This window comes from Balaenoptera borealis (assembly GCF_965194805.1).
Source record: "Balaenoptera borealis genome assembly, chromosome: 4".
Lineage (NCBI taxonomy): Eukaryota > Metazoa > Chordata > Mammalia > Artiodactyla > Balaenopteridae > Balaenoptera > Balaenoptera borealis.
This window is the reverse complement of record NC_138861.1, coordinates 120814497-120837614: the sequence shown is the minus strand read 5'-3', so window position 1 is coordinate 120837614 and position 23118 is coordinate 120814497. Positions and strand designations below refer to the sequence as shown.

Sequence of the window (23118 nt, the reverse complement as noted above, 5' to 3'; positions counted from 1 at the left end):
ACATGATACTATACATAGAAAATCCTAAAAATGCCACCAAAATACTACTAGAGCTAATCAATGAATTTGGTAAAGTTGCAGGATATAAAATTAATGCACAGAAATCTCTTGCATTCCTATACACTAATGATGAAAAATCTGGAAGAGAAATTATGGAAACACTCCCATTTATCATTGCAACAAAAAGAATAAAATACCTAAGAATGAAGCTACCTAGGGAGACAAAAGACCTGTATGTAGAAAAGTATAAGACACTGATGAAAGAAATTAAAGATGATACCAACAGATGGAGAGATATACCATGTTCTTGGATTGGAAGAATCAATATTGTGAAAATGACTATATTACCCAAAGCAATCTACAGATTCAATGCAATCTCTATCAAATTACCAATGGTATTTTTTATGGAACTAGAACAAATCATCTTAAAATTTGTATGGAGACACAAAAGATCCCGAATAGCCAAAGCAGTCTTGAGGGAAAAAAAACGGAGCTGGAGGAATCAGACTCCCTGACTTCAGACTATACTACAAAGCTACGGTAATCAAGACAATATGGTACTGGCACAAAAAAAGAAACATAGATCAGTGGAACAAGATAGAAAGCCCAGGGATAAACCCATGAACCTATGGTCAACTAATCTATGACAAACGAGGCAAAGATATACAATGGAGAAAAGACAGTCTCTTCAATAAGTGGTGCTGGGAAAACTGGACAGCTACATGTAAAAGAATGAAATTAGAACACTCCCTAACACCATACACAAAAATAAACTCAAAATGGATTCGAGACCTAAATGTAAGACCAGACACTATAAAAGTCTTAGAGGAAAACATAGGAAGAACACTCTTTGACATAAATCACAGCAAGATCTTTTTTGATTCACCTCCTAGAGTAATGGAAATAAAAACAAAAATAAACAAATGGGACCTAATGAAATTTCAAAGCTTTTGCACAGCAAAGGAAACCATAAACAAGACGAAAAGACAACCCTCAGAATGGGAGAGAATATTTGCAAACGAAACAATGGACAAAGGATTAATCTCCAAAATATATAAACAGCTCATGCAGCTCAATATTAAAGAAACAAACAACCCAATCCAAACATGGGCAGAAGAGCTAAATAGACATTTCTCCAAAGAAGACATACAGATGGCCAAGAAGCACAGGAAAAGCTGCTCAACATCACTAATTATTAGAGAAATGCATATCAAAACTACAATGAGGTATCACCTCACACCAGTTAGAATGGGCATCATCAGAAAATCTACAAACAAAAAATGCTGGAATGGGTGCGGAGAAAAGGGAACCCTCTTTTTTTTTTTTTAATTAATTAACTTATTTATTTATTTTTGGCTGTGTTGGGTCTTCATTTCTGTGCGAGGGCTTTCTCTAGTTGCGGCGAGCGGGGGCCACTCTTCATCGTGGTGAGCGGGCCTCTCACTGTCGCAGCCTCTCTTGTTGCGGAGCACAGGCTCCAGACGTGCAGGCTCAGCAGCTGTGGCTCACGGGCCCAGTTGCTCTGCGGCATGTGGGATCTTCCCAGACCAGGGCTCAAACCCGTGTCCCCTGCATTGGCAGGCGGACTCTCAACCACTGCACCACCAGGGAAGCCCAGGGAACCCTCTTGCACGGTTGGTGGGAATGTAAATTGATACAGCCACTATGGAGAACAGTATGGAGGTTCCTTAAAAAACTAAAAATAGAAGTACCATATGATCCAGCAATCCCACTACTGGGCATATATCCGGAGAAAACCATAATTAAAAAGACACATGCATCCCAATGTTCATTGCAGCACTATTTACAAAAGCCAGGTCATGGAAGCAACCTAAATGCCCATCGACAGACAAATGGATAAAGAAGATGTGGTACATATATACAATGGAATATTACTCAGCCATAAAAATGAACGAAATTCAGTCATTTGTTGAGACGTGGATGGATCTAGAGACTGTCATACAGAGTGAAGTAAGTCAGAAAGATTAAAACAAATATCATATATTAACGCACGTATGTGGAACCTAGAAAAATGGCACAGATGAACCGGTTTGCAGGGCAGAAGTTGAGACACAGATGTAGAGAATGGACATATGGACACCAAGGGGGGAAAACCGTGGTGGGGTGGGGATGGTGGTGTGCTGAATTGGGCGATTGGGATTGACATGTATACACTGATGTGCATAAAATTGATGACTAATAAGAACCTGCAGTAGAAACAAACAAACAAACAAAAAAACAACAAATACTAAACTATCTTTGGGTTATTTGTATGGAAATATGTTAGTATAAATGTTTCAGACATTACATGACATTTCTAAAAATCTTATATGTTCTGGTATAATGTTATAAGTCATAATTCTAGTTATTAATTTAAAATGCATATCTCAGAAATAACTAAATTTCCTTGTCAATTGCATTATAATGAACTTTCATCAAATCTTTAACTGTGGTCATTTTTAAGTCTTTTGTCATTTACAGACAGTTCTGGGTGTACTCTGATTCTTTTGCAAAAATGTTCCTATAAAAGGGTTTCATCTTCAAGGAATTCATGGAAAAGACTCTGACAAGTACAGGTTTCTGGTAACTGACTATACTGCTGAACTGAATGAATAAGCATTTTCAGAACTCTAATGGAAAACTGATGAATTCATAAAAGTGCTAACAATATATCAAGATAAAAAAAATTAATTACATGGGGAACAAAAAAAGGAGGTAATGAAAATACTGAAGGAATTAAGAAAAGCTATCAACATAAATGTAGATTACTGTAAAAAGGAACTAGAAACTGCAAGGAGGAACCAAGAAAAACTAGAAAATTTGTTTTGCTGAGATGAAAGCTGAGCTAAAGGCAAAGAATAATGCAGAAGATCAACTAAGTGATCTGGAAGATAGAATAATGTAAATCACCCAATCAGAACAGCAGACAGAAAGCCAAATGAAAAAAATGAAAGCAATATAAGAGGCCTATGGGATAATATAAAGTTTGCCAATCTACACATAATAAGGATTTCAGAAGGATGAAAAAGAGAAAAGGGGACTGAAAATGTATTTGGCTCGGTGGTTTGTGACCACCTAGAGGGGTGGGATAGGGAGGGTGGGAGGGAGGGAGACGCAAGAGGGAAGAGATATGGGAACATATGTATATGTATAACTGATTCACTTTGTTATAAAGCAGAAACTAACACACCATTGTAAAGCAATTATACTCCAATAAAGATGTTAAAAAAAGAAAAGAAAAGAAAATGTATTTGAAGAAATTATGGCTGAAAACTTCCCAAACCTAAAGAATGAGACACATATCCAGACACAGGAAGCACAGAGTGTCCCAAACAAGATGAACCCAAACAGACCTGCACCAAGACACATTATAATAAAAATAGCAAGTTAAAGATAAAGAGGATTGTAAAGGCAGCAGAGAAAAACACAGAGTTAGTTACAATGGAACCCCCATAAGGGTATCAACTGACTTCTCTACAGAAAAACTGTGGGCCAGAAGGGAGTAGCAAGATATATTGAAAGTCTTGAAAGGGAAAAGTATGCAACCTAGAATACTCTACCCAGTAAGATTATCATTTAGAATAGAAGGAGAGATAAAGAATTTCTCAGACCAGCAAAAACTAAAGAATACAGCAATACTAAACCTATCCTAAAAGAAATATTGAAAGGTCTTCTCTAAATAGAAAAGAAGCAAGAAGATATAGGAAAGAGGAAATCACAGGTGGAAAGTAAATCACTTAAATAAGCCAGTATACAGATCAAAAGAAAAAAAATATATTTGTGAAAGTGATGATAACAAAAGGAACAGCAAAAGGATAAACATAAAGATGTAAAAGAGGACATCAAAATCATAAAATGTGGAGGAGGAGAGTAAGAAAGTGTAGATTCCTTTTTATTTTAGAATGTGTTTGAGCCTATATGACTATCAGTCTAAAGTAAGCAGATATAGGAAGGGGTTAATATACTTGAAAAGCAGGGTAACCACAAATCAAAAACATACAATCGATTCACTAAAACCAAAAAGAAGAGAATATAAGCATAAAATGAAAGGAAATCATCAAACTGCACAAAGAAAAAGAAAATGAAAGGGACAAAAAAGAAACATAGAATCAACTGGAAAACAAGGTTTAAAATGGCAATAATTATCAATAATTACCTTAAATGTCAATGGACTAATGTTCCAATCAAAATACATAGAGGGGCAGACTGGATATAAAAAACAAGAGCCTACAATATGCTGCCTACAAGAGACCCACTTTAGGGCAAAGGATACACATAGATTAAAAGTGAGGGGATGGAAAAAGATATTTCATGCAAACGGAAATAACAGGAAAGCAGGGGTTGCAATATTCATATCAGACAAAATAGACATTAAGACAAAGGCCATAAAGAAATATAAAGGACACTATAAAATGATAAAAGGATCAATACAAGAAGAGGATTTTACACTCATCAACATATATGCACCTAATATAGGAGCAACCAAATACATAAAACAAATACCAACAGACATAAAGGGAGAAATTGTTGAGAATACAATAATAGTAGGAGACTTTAACAATGCACTCACATTAATGGACAGATCTTCTAGACCAAAAATCAGTAAGGCAACAGAGATCCTAAATGATACAATAGAAAATTTAGACTTAATTGATATTTTTTGGACATTACATGCTAAAAAAACAGAATACACATTCTTTTCAAGTGCACATGGAACATTCTCTAGGACTGACCACATACTAGGGCACAAAACAAACCTCAACAAATTTAAGAGCACAGAAATTATTTCAAGCATCTTCTCTGACCACAACAGCGTGAAACTAGAAATCTACCACAGGAAAAGAAATGAGAAAAAACTAATTACATGAAGACTAAATAATATGCTACTAAAAAACCAATGGGTCAACAAGGAAATCAGACAGTTACAGAAAGATAGAGAAGATGAAAAGGCAGAGGGCTATGTACCAGATGAAGGAACAAGAAAAAACCCCAGAAAAACAACTAAATGAAGTGGAGATAGGCAACCTTCCAGAAAAAGAATTCAGAATAATGATAGTGAAGATGATCCAGGACCTTGGAATAAGAATGGAGGCAAAGATTGAGAAGATGCAAGAAATGATTAACAAAGACCTAGAAGAATTAAAGAACAAACAAACAGAGATGACCAATACAATAACTGAAATGAAAACTACACTAGAAGGAATCAATAGCAGAATAACTGAGGCAGAAGAACGGATAAGTGACCTGGAAGACAGAATGATGGAATTCACTGCTGCGGAACAGACTAAAGAAAAAAGAATGAAAAGAAATGAAGACAGCCTAAGAGACCTCTGGGACAACATTAAACGCAACAACATTCGCATTATAGGGGTCCCAGAAGGAGAAGAGAGAGAGAAAGGACCAGAGAAAATATTTGAAGAGATTATAGTCGAAAACTTCCCTAACATGGGAAAGGAAATAGCCACCCAAGTCCAGGAAGTGCAGAGAGTCCCATACAGGATAAACCCAAGGAGAAACACGCCGAGACACATAGTAATCAAAGTGGCAAAAATTAAAGACAAAGAAAAATTATTGAAAGCAGCAAGGGAAAAACGACAAATAACATAAAAGGGAACTCCCATAAGGTTAACAGCTGATTTCTCAGCAGAAACTCTGCAAGCCAGAAGGGAGTGGCATGATATACTTAAAGTGATGAAAGGGAAGAACCTACAACCAAGATTACTCTACCCAGCAAGGATCTCATTTAGATTTGATGGAGAAATCAAAAGCTTTACAGACAAGCAAAAGCTAAGAGAATTCAGCACCACCAAACCAGCTCTACAACAAATGCTAAAGGAACTTCTCTAAGTGGGAAACACAAGAGAAGAAAAGGACCTACAAAAACAAACCCAAAACAATTAAGAAAATGGTCATAGGAACATACATATCGATTATTACCTTAAACGTGAATGGATTAAATGCCCCAACCAAAAGACATAGACTGGCTGAATGGATACAAAAACAAGACCCATATATACGCTGTCTACAAGAGACCCACTTTAGACCTAGGGACACATACAGACTGAAAGTGAGGGGATGGAAAAAGATATTCCATGCAAATGGAAATCAAAAGAAAGCTGGAGTAGCTATACTCATATCAGATAAAATAGACTTTAAAATAAAGAATGTTACAAGAGACAAGGAAGGACACTACATAATGATCCAGGGATCAATCCAAGAAGAAGATATAACAATTATAAATATATATGCACCCAACATAGGAGCACCTCAATACATAAGGCAACTGCTAACAGCTATAAAAGAGGAAATCGACAGTAACACAATAATAGTGGGGGACTTTAACACCGCACTTACACCAATGGACAGATCATCCAAAATGAAAATAAATAAGGAAACAGAAGCTTTAAATGACACAATAGACCAGATGGATTTAATTGATATATATCGGACATTCCATCCAAAAACAGCAGATTACACGTTCTTCTCAAGTGCGCACGGAACATTCTCCAAGATAGATCACATCTTGGGTCACAAATCAAGCCTCAGTAAATTTAAGAAAATTGAAATCATATCAAGCATCTTTTCTGACCACAACGCTATGAGATTAGAAATGAATTACAGGGAAAAAAACGTAAAAAAGACAAACACATGGAGGCTAAACAATACGTTGCTAAATAACCAAGAGATCACTGAAGAAATCAAAGAGGAAATCAAAAAATACCTAGAGACAAATGACAATGAAAACACGACGACCCAAAACCTATGGGATGCAGCAAAAGCAGTTCTAAGAGGGAAGTTTATAGCTATACAAGCCTACCTAAAGAAACAAGAAAAAGCTCAAGTAAACAATCTAACCTTACACCTAAAGAAACTAGAGAAAGAAGAACAAACAAAACCCAAAGTTAGCAGAAGGAAAGAAATCATAAAGATCAGAGCAGGAATAAATGAAATAGAAACAAAGAAAACAATAGCAAAGATCAATAAAACTAAAAGTTGGTTCTTTGAGAAGATAAACAAAATTGATAAGCCATTAGCCAGACTCATCAAGAAAAAGAGGGAGAGGACTCAAATCAATAAAATCAGAAATGAAAAAGGAGAAGTTACAACAGACACTGCAGAAATACAAAGCATCCTAAGAGACTACTACAAGCAACTTTATGCCAATAAAATGGACAACCTGGAAGAAATGGACAAATTCTTAGAAAGGTATAACCTTCCAAGACTGAACCAGGAAGAAATAGAAAATATGAACAGACCAATCACAAGTAATGAAATTGAAACTGTGATTAAAAATCTTCCAACAAACAAAAGTCCAGGACCAGATGGCTTCACAGGTGAATTCTATCAAACATTTAGAGAAGAGCTAACACCCATCCTTCTCAAACTCTTCCAAAAAATTGCAGTGGAAGGAACACTCCCAAACTCATTCTATGAGGCCACCATCAACCTGATACCAAAACCAGACAAAGACACTACAAAAAAAGAAAATTACAGACCAATATCACTGATGAATATAGATGCAAAAATCCTCAACAAAATACTAGAAAACAGAATCCAACAACACATTAAAAGGATCATACACCACGATCAAGTGGGATTTATCCCAGGGATGCAAGGATTCTTCAATATATGCAAATCAATCAATGTGATACACCATATTAACAAATTGAAGAATAAAAACCATATGATCATCTCAATAGATGCAGAAAAAGTTTTTGACAAAATTCAACACCCATTTCTGATAAAAACTCTCCAGAAAGTGGGCATAGAGGGAACCTACCTCAACATAATAAAGGCCATATATGACAAACCCACAGCAAACATCATTCTCAATGGTGAAAAACTGAAAGCATTTCCTCTAAGATCAGGAACGAGACAAGGATGTCCACTCTCACCACTATTATTCAACATAGTTTTGGAAGTCCTAGCCACGGCAATCAGAGAAGAAAAAGAAATAAAAGGAATACAAATTGGAAAAGAAGAAGTAAAACTGTCACTGTTTGCGGATGACATGATACTATACATAGAGAATCCTAAAACTGCCACCAGAAAACTGCTAGAGCTAATTAATGAATATGGTAAAGTTGCAGGATACAAAATTAATGCACAGAAATCTCTTGCATTCCTATACACTAATGATGAAAAATCTGAAAGAGAAATTATGGAAACACTCCCATTTACCATTGCAACAAAAAGAATAAAATACCTAGGAATAAACCTACCTAGGGAGACAAAAGACCTGTATGCAGAAAACTATAAGACACTGATGAAAGAAATTAAAGATGATACCAACAGATGGAGAGATATACCATGTTCTTGGATTGGAAGAATCAACATTGTGAAAATGAGTATACTACCCAAAGCAATCTACAGATTCAATGCAATCCCTATCAAATTACCAATGGCATTTTTTACGGAGCTAGAACAAATCATCTTAAAATTTGTATGGAGACACAAAAGACCCCGAATAGGCAAAGCAGTCTTGAGGCAAAAAAATGGAGCTGGAGGAATCAGACTCCCTGACTTCAGACTATACTACAAAGCTACAGTAATCAAGACAATATGGTACTGGCACAAAAACAGAAACATAGATCAATGGAACAAGATAGAAAGCCCAGAGATTAACCCACGCACCTATGGTCAACTAATCTATGACAAAGGAGGCAAAGATATACAATGGAGAAAAGACAGTCTCTTCAATAAGTGGTGCTGGGAAAACTGGACAGCTACATGTAAAAGAATGAAATTAGAATACTCCCTAACACCATACACAAAAATAAACTCAAAATGGATTAGAGACCTAAATATAAGACTGGACACTATAAAACTCTTAGAGGAAAACATAGGAAGAACACTCTTTGACATAAATCACAGCAAGATCTTTTTTGATCCACCTCCTAGAGTAATGGAAATAAAAACAAAAATAAACAAGTGGGACCTAATGAAACTTCAAAGCTTTTGCACAGCAAAGAAACCATAAACAAGACAAAAAGACAATCTTCAGAATGGGAGAAAGTATTTGCAAATGAGGCAACTGACAAAGGATTAATCTCCAAAATATATAAACAGCTCATTCAGCTCAATATCAAAGAAACAAACACCCCAATCCAAAAATGGGCAGAAGACCTAAATAGACATTTCTCCAAAGAAGACATACAGACGGCCACGAAGCACATGAAAAGATGCTCAACATCACTAATTATTAGAGAAATGCAAATCAAAACTACAATGAGGTATCACCTCACTCCTGTTAGAATGGGCATCATCAGAAAATCTACAAACAACAAATGCTGGAGAGGGTGTGGTGAAAAGGGAACCCTCTTGCACTGTTGGTGGGAATGTAAATTGATACAGCCACTATGGAGAACAATATGGAGGTTCCTTAAAAAACTAAAAATAGAATTACCATATGACCCAGCAATCCCACTACTGGGCATATACCCAGAGAAAACCGTAATTCAAAAAGACACATGCACCCGAATGTTCATTGCAGCACTATTTACAATAGCCAGGTCATGGAAGCAACCTAAATGCCCATCAACAGACGAATGGATAAAGAAGAGGTGGTACATATATACAATGGAATATTACTCAGCCATAAAAAGGAACGAAATTGAGTCATTTGTTGAGACGTGGATGGATCTAGAGACTGTCATACAGAGTGAAGTAAGTCAGAAAGATTAAAACAAATATCATATATTAACACACGTATGTGGAACCTAGAAAAATGGCACAGATGAACCGGTTTGCAGGGCAGAAGTTGAGACACAGATGTAGAGAATGGACATATGGACACCAAGGGGGGAAAACTGCGGTGGGGTGGGGATGGTGGTGTGCTGAATTGGGCGATTGGGATTGACATGTATACTCTGATGTGTATAAAACTGATGCCTAATAAGAACCTGCAGTATAAAAAAAACCAAAAAACAAAAAAAAAAACAAGGAAATCAAAAAGGAAATTAAAAAATATCTTCAGGGCTTCCCTGGTGGCACAGTGGTTAAGAATCAGCCTGCCAATGCAGGGGATATGGATTCAAGCCCTGGTCTGGGAAGATTCCACATGCTGTGGAGCAACTAAGCCTGTGCACCACACCTACTGAGCCTGTGTTCTAGAGCCCACGAGCCACAATTACTGAGCCCATGAGCCACAACTACTGAAGCCCAAATGCCTAGAGCCCGTGCTCCACAACAAGAGAAGCCACCGCAATGAGAAGCCCACACACTGCAACAAAGAGTAGCCCTCACTCGCCGTGACTAGAGAAAGGCTCTATGCAGCAACAAAGACCAAAACTAAATAAATAAATAAATAAATAAATAAATTTATTTAAAAAAAATACCTTGAGACAAATGCCAATTAAAACACATCCATACAAAATCTATAGGATGCAGCAAAAGCAGTTCCTAGAGGGAAGTTCATAGCGCTACAAGCCTTCCTCAGAAAACAAGAAAAATATCATAAAAAACCTAACCTACCACCTATAATAATTAGAAAAAGAACAAACAAAATCTAAAGTAAGCAGAAGGAAGGAAATAATAAAGATCAGAGAGGAAATAAATAAAATAGAGATTTAAAAAACAATAGAAGGGACTTCCCTGGTGGCTCAGTGGTTAAGAATCTGCATACCAATGCAGGGGACACAGGTTTGATCCCTGGTCCAGGAAGATCCCACATGCCATGGAGCAACTAAGCCCGTGCGCCACAACTACTGAAGTCCGTGCGCCCTATAGCCCATGCATCACAACTACTGAGCCCACACGCCACAACTACTGAAGCCTGTGTGCCTAGAGCCCATGCTCTGCAACGAGAGAAGCCAGCACAATGAGAAGCCTGCACACCACAACGAAGAGTAGCCCCCGCTCACTGGAACTAGAGAAAGCCTGCATGCAGCAACAAAGACCCAACACAGCCAAGAATAAATAAATAAAATAAATAAAAATTTTTAAAATCTGTTAAAAAAAAATAGAAAAAAGTCAATAAAACCAAGAGCTGGTTCTTCCGAAGGGTAAACAAAATTAACAAACCTCTGGCCAGGCTCACTAAGAAGAAAAGAGAGAGCACCCAAATAAACAAAATAAGAAACGAAAAAGGAGAAATATCAACCAGTACCACAGAAATACAAAAAAGAATACTATGAACAATTATATGCCAATAAATTTGACAACCTAGAAGAAATGGACAACTTTCTAGAAACATACAGTGCACCAAAATGAATCAAGAAGAAAGAGATAATTTGAACAGACAGATCACTAAAAGTGAAATACAATCTGTAATTAAACAAAAACAAAAAAACAAACAACAAAAACAGAAACAAACTCCCTACAAGCAAAAGTCCAGGACCAGCTGGCTTCACAAGTGAATTCTACCAAACATACAAAGAAGAGTTTTACCAATCCTTCTCAAACTCTTCCAAAAGATTGAAGAGGAGGGAACACTCCCAATGATATTCTATGAAGCCACCATCACCCTGATACCAAAACCAGACAAAGATACCACCAAAAAATAAAATTACAGGCCAATGTCTTTGATGAATATAGATACAAAAATTCTCAACAAAATACTAGCAAACTGAATCCAACAACACATAAGAAAGATTATACACCACAACCATGTGGGATTCATCTCAAGTTCACAAGGATGGTTCAACATATGCAAATCAATCAATGTGATACACCACATCAACAAAAGAAACAACAAAAACCACATGATCATCTCAATAGATGCAGAAAAAGCATTTGACAAAATTCAACATCCATTCATGATAAAAACTCTTACCAAAGTGGGTATAGAGGAAACATACCTCAACATAATAAAAGCCATTTATGACAAGCCCACAGCCAATATAATACGCAATGATGAAAAGCTGAAAGCGCTAAAATCTGGAACAAGACAAGGATGCCCCCCTCACCACTTCTCTTCAACATACTATATTTAAAATAGATAATGAACAAGGACCTACTGTATATCACAGGGAACTCTGCTCAATATTCTGTAATAACCTAAATGGGAAAAGAATTTGAAAAAGAATAGATACTTGCATATGTATAACTGAATCACTTTACTGTACTGAAACTAACACAACATTGTTAATCAACTATACTCCAATATAAAATAAAAATTAAAGGAAAAAAAAGGATAGGAAAAAAAAGTCAGTCAGGTCTACTTGATCCAATGTGGTTTTCCTGTGTGGAACTCTAAAGCTGTGTTTTTGTTCCCCCTCACTGAAAAGACCATATGGCCTTCATTGTGTAAAGATAGAATTTTATCCATCCAACTCTGTTTTAGCAGAAGTATAAATTCAATTACATTTGATAAAGATAAAAAGGAATCTTCAAATTGTCCATCACACAAATATAAAATAAAGGACCCTTGTGCTGACTATTTAGCCCATGAACAGAAGTAAAATGTCATGTACATTATGGCAATTTCTACAGATTACAGCTACCACGATTTTATGTGTTACATTTTATATGGAAGTAGAATAAACAAAATTGCAACAACAACAAAAAGCACTTTGTTTCCCTCCATATTTCTCATTGAAATATTTGAAGTACAAAACTGGTTATGGCCTAAGAAGTCTTGTAATATTTGACAACACTAGTGACCACTGCTGAAAAGGTTTGAGATTTTTTAAACAAACAATCAAGAATGGATTAATTTGATACTAATTTTATCACAATGAAGTTTCTAGTGAAGGATTCCCATTATCAGATTTTTTCTAATTTGTTACTGCTGATAACACAAAGGTTAAAATTAAAAAAAAGAAAAATGAGCAGAAGAACCAAATAGACATTTCTCCAAAGAAGACATACAGATGGCCAAGAGGCACATGCAAACATGCTCAACATTGCTAATTATTAGAGAAATGCAAATCAAAACTACAGTGAGGTACCACCTCACACCGGTCAGAATGGCCATCATTAAAAAGTCTACAAATAACAAATGATGGAGAGGGCATGGAGAAAAGGGAACCCTCTTACACTGTTGGTGGGAGTGTAAATTGATACAGCCACTATGGAGAACAGTATGGAGGTTCCTTAAAAAACTAAAAATAGAACTACCATATGACCCAGCAATCCCAGTACTGGGCATATACCCTGAGAAAACCATAATTCAAAAAGAGACATGTACCAAAATGTTCATTGCAGCTCTATTTACAATAGCGAGGACATGGAAGTAACCTAAGTGTCCATCAACAGATGAATGGATAAAGAAGATATGGCACATGTATACAATGGAATACTACTCAGCCATAAAAGGAAACGAAATTGAGTTATTTGTAGTGAGGTGGATGGACCTAGAGTCTGTCATACAGAGTGAAGTAAGTCAGAAAGGGAAAAACAAATACCATACGCTAACACATATATATGGAATCTAAGAGAAAAAAAAAAAAAGGTCATGAAGAACCTAGGGCTGAGACGGGAATAAAGACACAGACCTACTAGAGAATGGACTTGATGATGGGGGGGGGAAGGGTAAGCTGTGACAAAGTGAGAGAGTGGCATGGACATATATACACTACCAAACGTAAAATAGATAGCTAGTGGGAAGCAGCCACATAGCACAGGGAGATCAGCTCGGTGCTTTGTGACCACCTAGAGGGGTGAGATAGGGAGGGTGGGAGGGAGGGAGATGCAAGAGGGAAGAGATATGGGAACATATGTATATGTATAACTGATTCACTTTGTTATAAAGCAGAAACTAACACACCATTGTAAAGCAATTATACTCCAATAAAGATGTTAAAAATAAATAAATAAATAAATAAATAAATAAATAAATAAAATAAGTAAGTAAAAAGTCTACAAATAACAAATGATAGAGAGGGCATGGAGAAAAGGGAACCCTCCTACACTGTTGGTGGGAATGTAAATTGATACAGCCACTATGGAGAACAGTATGGAGGTTCCTTAAAAAAGTTAAAATAGAGTTGCCCTATGATCCAACAGTCCCACTCCTGGGCATATAACCAGACAAAACTAATTCAAAAAGATACATGCACCCTACATTCATAGCAGCACTATTCACAATAGCCAAGATATGGAAACAATCTAAATGTCTATTGACAGATGAAGGGATAAAGAAGATGTGGTATATATATACAATGGAAAATTACTCAGCCATAAAAAAGAATGAAATAATGCCATTTGCATCTACATGGATGGACCTAGAGATGATCATACCAAGTGAAATAAGTCAGAAAGAGAAAGACAAATACCATATGATATCATTTACATGTGGAATCTAAAATATGACACAAATGAACTTATCTATGAAACAGAATCAGACTCACAGACATAGAGAACAGGATTGTGATTGCCAAGGAGGAGTGGGGGTTAGGGAGGAATGGACTGGGAATTTGGGGTTAGTAGATGCAAACTATTACATATCGAATAGATAAACAACAAGGTCCTACTATATAGCACAGGGAACTATATTCAATATCCTCGGATAAACCATAATGGAAAAGAACATAAAAAAAATGTGTATATGTGTATAACTGAGTCACTTTGCTCTACAGCAGAAATTAACATAACATTGTAAATCAACTATACTTCAGTAAAAAATAAATAAATAAATAAACAAATTGGAAGGGAAGAGGTAAAATTGTCACTATATGCAGATGACATGACACTATATAGAAAACCCTAAAGACTACACACAAGAGCTACTAGAACTGATAAATGACTTCAGCAAGGTAGCAGGATACAGGATTAACATACAGAAATCTGTTGCATTTCTTTACACTAACAATGAAACATCAGAAGGGGAAAGTAAAAACAATCCCTTTTAAAATCACATCAAAAAAAAAAACAAAACAGAATACATAGGAATAAATCTGACCAAGGAAGTGAAAGACTTATATGCTGAGAACTATTAAACGTTGATAAAGGAAATTGAAGATGATTCAAAGAAATGGAAAGATATCCCATGCTCTTGGATTGGAAGAATTAATATTGTTAAAATGGCCATACTACCCAAAGCAACCTACAGATTTAATGTGATCCCTATTAAATTACCTATGACATTTTTCACAGAAATAGATCAAATAATCCTAAAAAGTATATGAACCACAAAAGACCCAGAATTGTCAAAGCAATCCTTAGGAAAAAGAACAAAGCTAGAGGCATAACTCTTCCAGACTTCAGACAATACCACAAAGCTACAGTAATAAAGAAACATTTGTGTATTGGCACAAAAACAGACATATGGAGCAATGGAACAGAATAAGAGCCCAGAAATAAACCCACACACCTACAGTCAATTAATCTTGGACAAAGGAGGCAAGAACATACAATGGAGAAAAGACAGTCTCTTCAGCAAGTGGTGTTGGGAAAGCTGGACAGCCACATGTAAATCAATGGAGTTAGAACACACCCTCACACTGTACACAAAGATAAACACAAAATGTCTTAAAGAAGTCTTTAAGATAGACATGACACCATAAAACTCCTCGAAGAGAACATAGGCAAAACATTCTCTGACATAAATCATACCAATGTTTTCTTAGGTCAATCTCCAAAGGCAATAGAAATTAAAGCAAAAATAAACAAATTGGGCCTAATCAAACTTATAAGCTTTTGCACAGCAAAGGAAATCATAAACAAAATGAAAAGACAACCTACAGAATGGGAGAAAATATTTGCAAATGATGCAACTGACAAGAGCTTAATTTCCAAAATATATAAACAGCTCATACAACTCAATAACAAAAAATCAAACAGTCCAGTCGAAAAATGGGTAGAAGACCTGAATAGATATTTCTCCAAAGAAAACATCCAGATGGCCAATGGGCACATGAAAAGATGCTCAACATTGTTAATTATTAGAGAAATGCAAATGAAAACTACAATGAGGTACCACCTCACACGGGCCAAAATGGCCATCATTAAGGGATCTACAAGCAGGAATTAACACAACATTGTAAAGCAATTATACTCCAAGAAAGATGTTTAAAAAAATATATATCTACAATTAACAAATGCTGGAGAGGATGTGGAGAAACGGGAACCCTCCTACACTGTTGGTGGGAATGTAGGTTGGTGCAGCCACTATGGAAAACAGTATGGAGGCTCCTTGAAAAACTAAAAATGGAGTTGCCATATGATCCTGCAATCCCACTCCTGGGCATGTATCCAAAGAAAATACTAATTTGAAAAGATGCATACACCCCAATGTTTATAGCAGCACTATTTACAATAGTCAAGACATGGAAACAGTCTAAATATCCATCAACAGATGAATGGATGAAGATGTGGTATATAGATACAGATACAGATAAAATGGAATATTACTCAGCCATAAAAAAAGAATGAAATAATGCCATTTGCAGCAACATGGATGGACCTAGAGATTATCATACTATGTGAAGGAAGTCAGGCAGAAAAGGACAAATATCATGATATCACTTACATGTGGAATCCTAAAACTGATGTAAATGAACTTATTTCCAAAATGGAAACAGACTCACAGACATAGAAAACAAACTTATGGTTACCAAAGGGGAAAGCAGTTGTGGGGGGAGGAGGATAAATTAGGAGTTTGGTATTAGCAGATACAAACTACTATATCTAAAATAGATCAACAACAAGGTCCTACTGTATAGCACAGGGAACTATATTCAATAACTTGGAATAAACTATAATGGAAAAGAAAAAATTATCACTCTTCATCAATTCAGGCAATTTGGGCACTCTAAAATACAATTTATGTAGGAAACTATACAGGTAAGGTAGGAAAAATCCTTAATTCTTTCCTTAAATAATGATTATCAGAGTATCAGCCTGGTACAGCAGTGACTTCCAAAGGTGCCAGATGAGTTTTGAGGTTGTTTTTTCCTTTCGCTCTCTTCTTTTTTTCGTTCTTTATGAACTCATGGATTTTTTTTTTAAACTAGCTTCATTCACTTTATTTTTCCTATAGAAAACTATGTGGTGGCTAGAGCTGGAGCCTGAGTCCTCTGCACGGAAACTCTGGTGTGGGTCTTTACAAGATGGTCAGTGAATTCCTGATATGGAGACTTGGTGAACACCGTCTCTTTCCAGAGGTCAGGAGTGAGATAACTGTAGGTCCTGGAAATGGCATCAAAAGTGGCCTTGGCGAAGTTGCCCAGCGTGGCAGTGCTGCCCCTGGCAGAGGTGTAGCAGTCGTCAATTCCAGCCACCATCAGTAGCTTCTTGGGCACAGCGGCTGAGACGATGCCAGTGCCCCTGGGGGCAGGCATGAGGCGCACCAGCACAGAGCCACAGCGGCCAGTCACCTTGCAAGGGACGGTATGGGGCTTGCCGATCTTGTTCCCCCAGTAGCCTCGTCGCACGGGGACGATGCAGAGCTTGGCCAGAACGATGGCCCTACGGATGGCAGTGGCTACCTCCTTAGAGCACTTCACACCCAAACCAACACGTCCGTTGTAATCCCCGATGGCGACAAACGCCTTGAACCTGGTGCGCTGGCCAGCACAGGTCTACTTTTGCACAGGCATGATCTTCAAAACCTCGTCCTTGAGGGATGCCCCCAAGAAAAAGTCAATGATCTCAGATTCCTTGATGGGCAAGGAAAAGAGATAGATCTCCTCCAGGGGCTTGATCTTCATGTCCCTGACCAGGCGGCCCAGCTTGGTGACGGGGAGCCACTCCTTGTCCTCGGCCTTGCCTCCGCGAGCTCTGCGGCCTCGGCCCCGGCCCTGACCGCGACCCCGGATGCGACCCCGGCCCCGGACGCCGCTGCAGAAGCCTGCGTGGAAGGAAGCCACCGCGGCCTCCCATTCCAGGGCCCCCGAGGCCTCCGGGGCCTCTCGCATCACCGGCGTCATCTGCCATGTGGTGTTTTTACGGAAAAAAAGCAAAGATCTCATGGATTTTTATATTTTCCACATGTTTCAACCAATTGTAGTCATTATTCTTTTTTGGCTGCTCAACTTACCGCATCTTTAGGCAGTGGGCACCCATTAGAACGGCTGCTATGTCCGTTTGGCGTGTCCTCAGACATCTCTGAGAGCTTCCTCTCCTTTGGGCAGAACAGGAAGCCCCAAGCTCACCTGAGCTTTTCCTGACCCAGACCCAGAATCAAGCATTTCTCCAAGGAGTCATAGTTTCTTTTAGTGGGGGAAATTTCCAATTTTTTCTACTCTAAAATACTTACATTTCAAAATGAAGCTGAATTTAACTACATTATCAAGTTGAAAATCAACTTGTTTCAAAGACTAAAAACCCACTTACGTGCTGCTCACGAAAGACATTTTAATTACTATCACCAGGCACACACAAGTAAGATTATCAAAGCACTTTGGGCATTTCCTCACTGGTTCTGCAATATTCCCGTTAAGTTGGTACAAGATAGTTTATCCCCATCTAACAAGGTGAGCTGAATAGAAAAGCAGAAACTTAATTGTACAGAATATTAGAGGCATGTAAACCTTAAGGCATCAGTTATGTTCTCACTATTAACAAAAACCTAGTCAAGACTTTAAAGAAATTGTACAAAGCGGTCCAAAAACTATTATGCAAATGATACTAACTGGCAGTTATTTAATTAAATGTTAGTTAAGTAACTTAAAAGAAGTGTTTTGATCATAATTTAAACATTTTATTTCACATAAAAATAGATAAGGGTTAGCCAGGGATGTAAGGTACTGGCTAGAGCAAACATTTATTTGGTCAGTAAATATTTATGTGCCTAGAAACATGAGACACTAACATTTAGTCTTTTGGGCTGTGATGTTTTAAATTAAGTTTTAGAGATAGGATACTTTTCCTGTGACTTTAAATCAATCACAATCGAACTATTCCACAACTGTCAAAGGTAGGATTACAGTATCATGATCTTTTCAAAAGACTTAGACATATGAAGAGGAAATTGGCCTAATTTCCAGAAATATCAAATCCCTTGAGGCCCTTGGCATTTGATAGTCCCTTGTTTTACACTGTGGTTTGGATTAGGTTTTCAAATTATAAATCTGGGTTATTCTTATTTTGGTTGCCAACTTGTCATTATCAGCATCCCAACCAGCCCCAGCCACCTCATTGTCAGGCATCTATTGTACCAAAGAGTAAATTTGAGCCAAACATATTCCACCCCCCCCACCCCCGAGGGCTCTCTCTGGCCGAATGGCCCAGGAGACTTCTAATAGGACAATTTCACTATTGGATTCTGCCTCTTTGTCAGCAAATGCCTTGCCACCAGAGCTGTTACTTTTCAGCTTCTTCAGGTCACAGGGCACCATTGTGGAAAGAGCTCTGTTCTGGAAAGCGAGCATCCTAGGTTCCCTTGAAGCCCCTCCTTGAACCACTGTGTGTGATCCTGTGCAAGTCTCTGACCCTCAGTGATCCTCAGATCCCTCATCCCCAGATGATCTCTAAGGGTCATGTTGACTCCAACTTTTTCCCAATTAAAGTTACACACGTGTCTCCAAATTCCACATTGGCAAAGAGAAATACGCTCAAGGTTAGATCCAGGCTACTTCATTTGCATCACTGCACTTTGGTTCTTTTTAGCTGGTACATACTCAATCAATACAATGAAGTGGAGAATTTAGGAAAACAGGTGAAAAAAAAAAAAACAGTAATTGAGGACTTAGACACCATCATCAACAACTTGACTGTTTCAAAATAGATGAGTTGACAAATAGGATTGACTGAATTCACCAGAAGATAATCCAATTCCTCACTTAACTTTTTTGCTGGGACACTGTCTCGCTTCAGAGTAACCTGAATGATGTAAGCCTATAAGTGCCTCCTCCTGGTTATGCCCTTGGAGGCTGTGTAGCAAAACAGTAAAGAGCGTGTGCTCTGCAGTTAAACTATCTAGATATAAATCTTACTCTATCACTAATTAGCTATGTAACCATAGGCAAGTTACTTAACCTCTCTTTGCCTCAATCTCCTTATCTATCAAACATGGTTAGTAAAAGTACCTTCCTCATAAGTAAATACATTTAAGTTCTTAGATACTGCTTGGTACAGCCTGAGCCCTCAGTAAATATTAGCTAGTATACATCAAACCAAGCTACCATTCCTGACCAAAAAAAAGAATTTTGATTTCTTTCAGCATATCACCATCACCCTTCATCACCCACCGCCAAAAGCTCATGAGCCACTACATTTTTTACAGATCACATAGCACCTGTGGGGACAGTTAAATTTTCAAGGCAGTCCGATAGAGAAACCATACCTTCCAAATATTTCTGGAACACTTTCTTCCCGTGAGTACCTATCCAGTTGCAAATCAATCAAACCCCTGCTGGACCAGTATTGCTCTCCTGAGAGCTGTACAAAAATTCTCTCTCCTGGCAGGGGAAGCAATCCACCTCTTTGGCATTTTTTTTTTTTCCCTGAAAGGTCGTATCTACTTGTGGTCTTAGACTTACACTGAAATGTGTAAGTCTCCCTTTTAACAAGATTCTTCAGCCCACTCCTCCTATACCACAGACCTCAGCAGCTCTCACTTCTAATACTCACAACCAATGACTTGAACAAAGATTGAGCACTTCCTGTCCCCATGATTGCTGCAACCGGTATACTATTTTCATAAGAAAAATTTATAAATGGGTTTCATTAAATGCAAAATTTCCCCTAAATTCCTTCACGTCTGCCGAATGTGGGAAGAAAATTAAAGTTACCTTCAGAAAAGTACTTTTTTTCCTTTTCTGCCATGAGGACTAGTCAGAGTCGCTTGAAACCCTAAGAACATGCCTGAGACTTATTTGCTTGTCAATTACAAATAGATTCACATTTATAGTTCCATAGATCACTCTGGAAGTTTCCCAGCAGCTTTCAGAAAAACAATTTGTCAGGTGTTTACATGAAATGATTGAGGCAAAATGGATTTTTCTACCCAAAATGTAAATTAATTCTGGTTCACATATTGAAGCGTGTATTTTGGTAAATATATAATGTGATACTGTATCCTTCTTAGCTAGCTGTAAGCAGGAGACAGTGGATTAATTCACAAACTTGGAAACCTTTGCCTGGATTACAGCTGACCAAAAAAAAAAAAAAAAAATGTTTTCTTACCTCAGAAGCCAGCAGACAGACATGCTTAGGAGAGGAGTGTCAGGGGAATGCGTTAGGAGGCCTGTGGGGACAGAGAAGAGAAAAATTACTACCATACACCTTTTTATTAACACTCTATTTAATAAATTCACTTGCTTTTCCCCTTCAAATTAAAAGGCTTTTCCAGTTAGAACATTCCGGTCTAACATTAAGGAAAACATCGCCTTTAGCAGAAGGAAAAAAACTACCGTCAGCTTCACATCAACCGTGAAAGGGAAAATTTTTCCAGTTGTAAAACTACAAACTGCTCTTCAATAATATCATCCATCCTGATAATAACGACAGCCGTGAGGGAGGTTGCTGGTGCCCCACTCTCTCTACCCCCTGGAGCGCCCCTCCCCCCAGTTGCTGTGTTAAAAGATGATTCAGGAAAACAATGTCAGTGACACAAACAACGTCATGACGCAGTCAGTCTCCACTTGAAGCACTGAAAATTGGGTCAGAAGGCGAGAAGCTTTCAGAGGATAAAACATAAAGAACAAGGAAGAGACAAATAGAGAACATCTGATTGGCAGCGGCCACGTAGTCAACCTGGTCCGGGGTGAGAAAGAGCAAGGAAATAAGTAGAGTCCGGAGTTGGCTTGGCGTTAGGGGATTGGCTGGCTGGATATACTGCATTTCCGGTCAGGCGAAGCATTTACAGGGACACACAAGTTATCTAAGTGTCTGTTTGCTGATGTGGCACCCCAGGAAGGGGTGGCATCATCTTGGGCCTAGAAATTCAATTCAACAGCTGATAGCAACTCACTGGAGAACTGCCCACTCTCTCTGCGTGTGTACTGGGGCTGTGGGCGTGGGCACAGACAGCGCAGACCACCATCAGTTACCGACTGATGTTGAAACAAAAGATGGGCCCACCTCACCCCGGGGGGGGTCAGTCCTGCAGTGCAATTCCTGCCCCAGCTCTTCCACAAGGGAAAGCTGGTCTCTAGCTTACATCACACCCTTGTTTAGTTTTTCCTCTCTGCCCTATCCCTGATTCCTTTACTCCTCTTCTCCAGAAAGCTTTCTTCCAATAAATAACCTGAACAAGAAACTACACATCAAGCTCCTTCCAGGAAATCCAACCTAAGCGGGGTGGTATTGCATTTGGTCCCAGGAAGCAATGCTGACGGTGGAACGCTCTGCATCCCTACCTGGCCAGTTGGAAAGGAGGCTCACGTCACTGGTGGGAGGTGGAGGGCTGCTAGTTCCCAGCTTGGTGATTGCTAAGACCTTTACCCGTGGAGAACCGGGTTGGGATTCGGGTGGAAAGCGGCGCATTAACTGGTTCAATGAGACAGGCATTTAGGGTATGTGGGAAAGAGTAACTGTAAGGCCTGGGAAATTTAAAGAAGAGAAAGTGACTGGCAGATCTATTAATCAACAGTTTAAAGCAAAGTATGAGAGCAAGAAAAGAAGGAACCTCTGGCAGCTTTTTACAATGACCCTCATCTCCTGCAGCTGGAAGACTTAATGGTAAGAACAGCAGAAGTTGAGAGAAGGTTGGATTCCCAGCAAAGGCCCAAGTCAGGGCCTTGATGGGGAAGAAGTGGGAGCCTGAGAATTGGCATGCGGATCTCTGGGTAGATGCACTTGAGAACCTGGACAGACCCCCCTCCAGATTCCTATGAACTCCCGGGGCTTGCGGTGGAGGCCCCTCCCCAAACACACACATTCTTACTTGAAGAGGTTTGGCCTTCTCAGCTGCCTCACTGCTTGCCCTTGTCGTGATCTGCCCCCCGCATTCCCTCTTGGCCATCACACCCACAATTAGGGTCAAATCTCAGCATAACCAACCGAGGAACTGCTGGGTTTGCCAGGATGGAGGGGGATTGTCTTCCCAAGCACCACAGGGCCAGGCTGACATGAATCAGCAGGAGCCAGTGGATGCTGGCGGGGCAGGGATGTGGATGAGGGAAGACAGGAGGGTGTGGAACAGGACTCACCCTGTTCAGGGTGTTCATTCAGGGTTTCCACGGCTACTTTCCGTTCATTTGAGAGACATCACTTTATTCCTGGGGTAGCAAACTGTTTGGTCAGCATGATTTTTCTTATACATGTAGTTTGTGATTTGAATGTTTTTATGCA

General features: G+C 38.5%; 1 long non-coding RNA gene and 1 pseudogene across 2 annotated transcripts in view; both read right to left on the bottom strand.

The window, feature by feature from the left end:
- LOC309627333 overlaps positions 1–23118 on the bottom strand; it is a 43578-nt gene that overhangs the window by 14748 nt on the left and 5712 nt on the right. The window contains exon 2 of the long non-coding RNA XR_014243680.1: positions 21010–21070. This is a non-coding gene — a long non-coding RNA (uncharacterized lncRNA). The remainder of the gene's footprint in view (positions 1–21009; positions 21071–23118) is intronic.
- Positions 10951–20992, bottom strand: LOC309627330 (small ribosomal subunit protein uS5 pseudogene; annotated as a pseudogene). The gene has a single exon. The product of its transcript is annotated as a small ribosomal subunit protein uS5 pseudogene (transcript).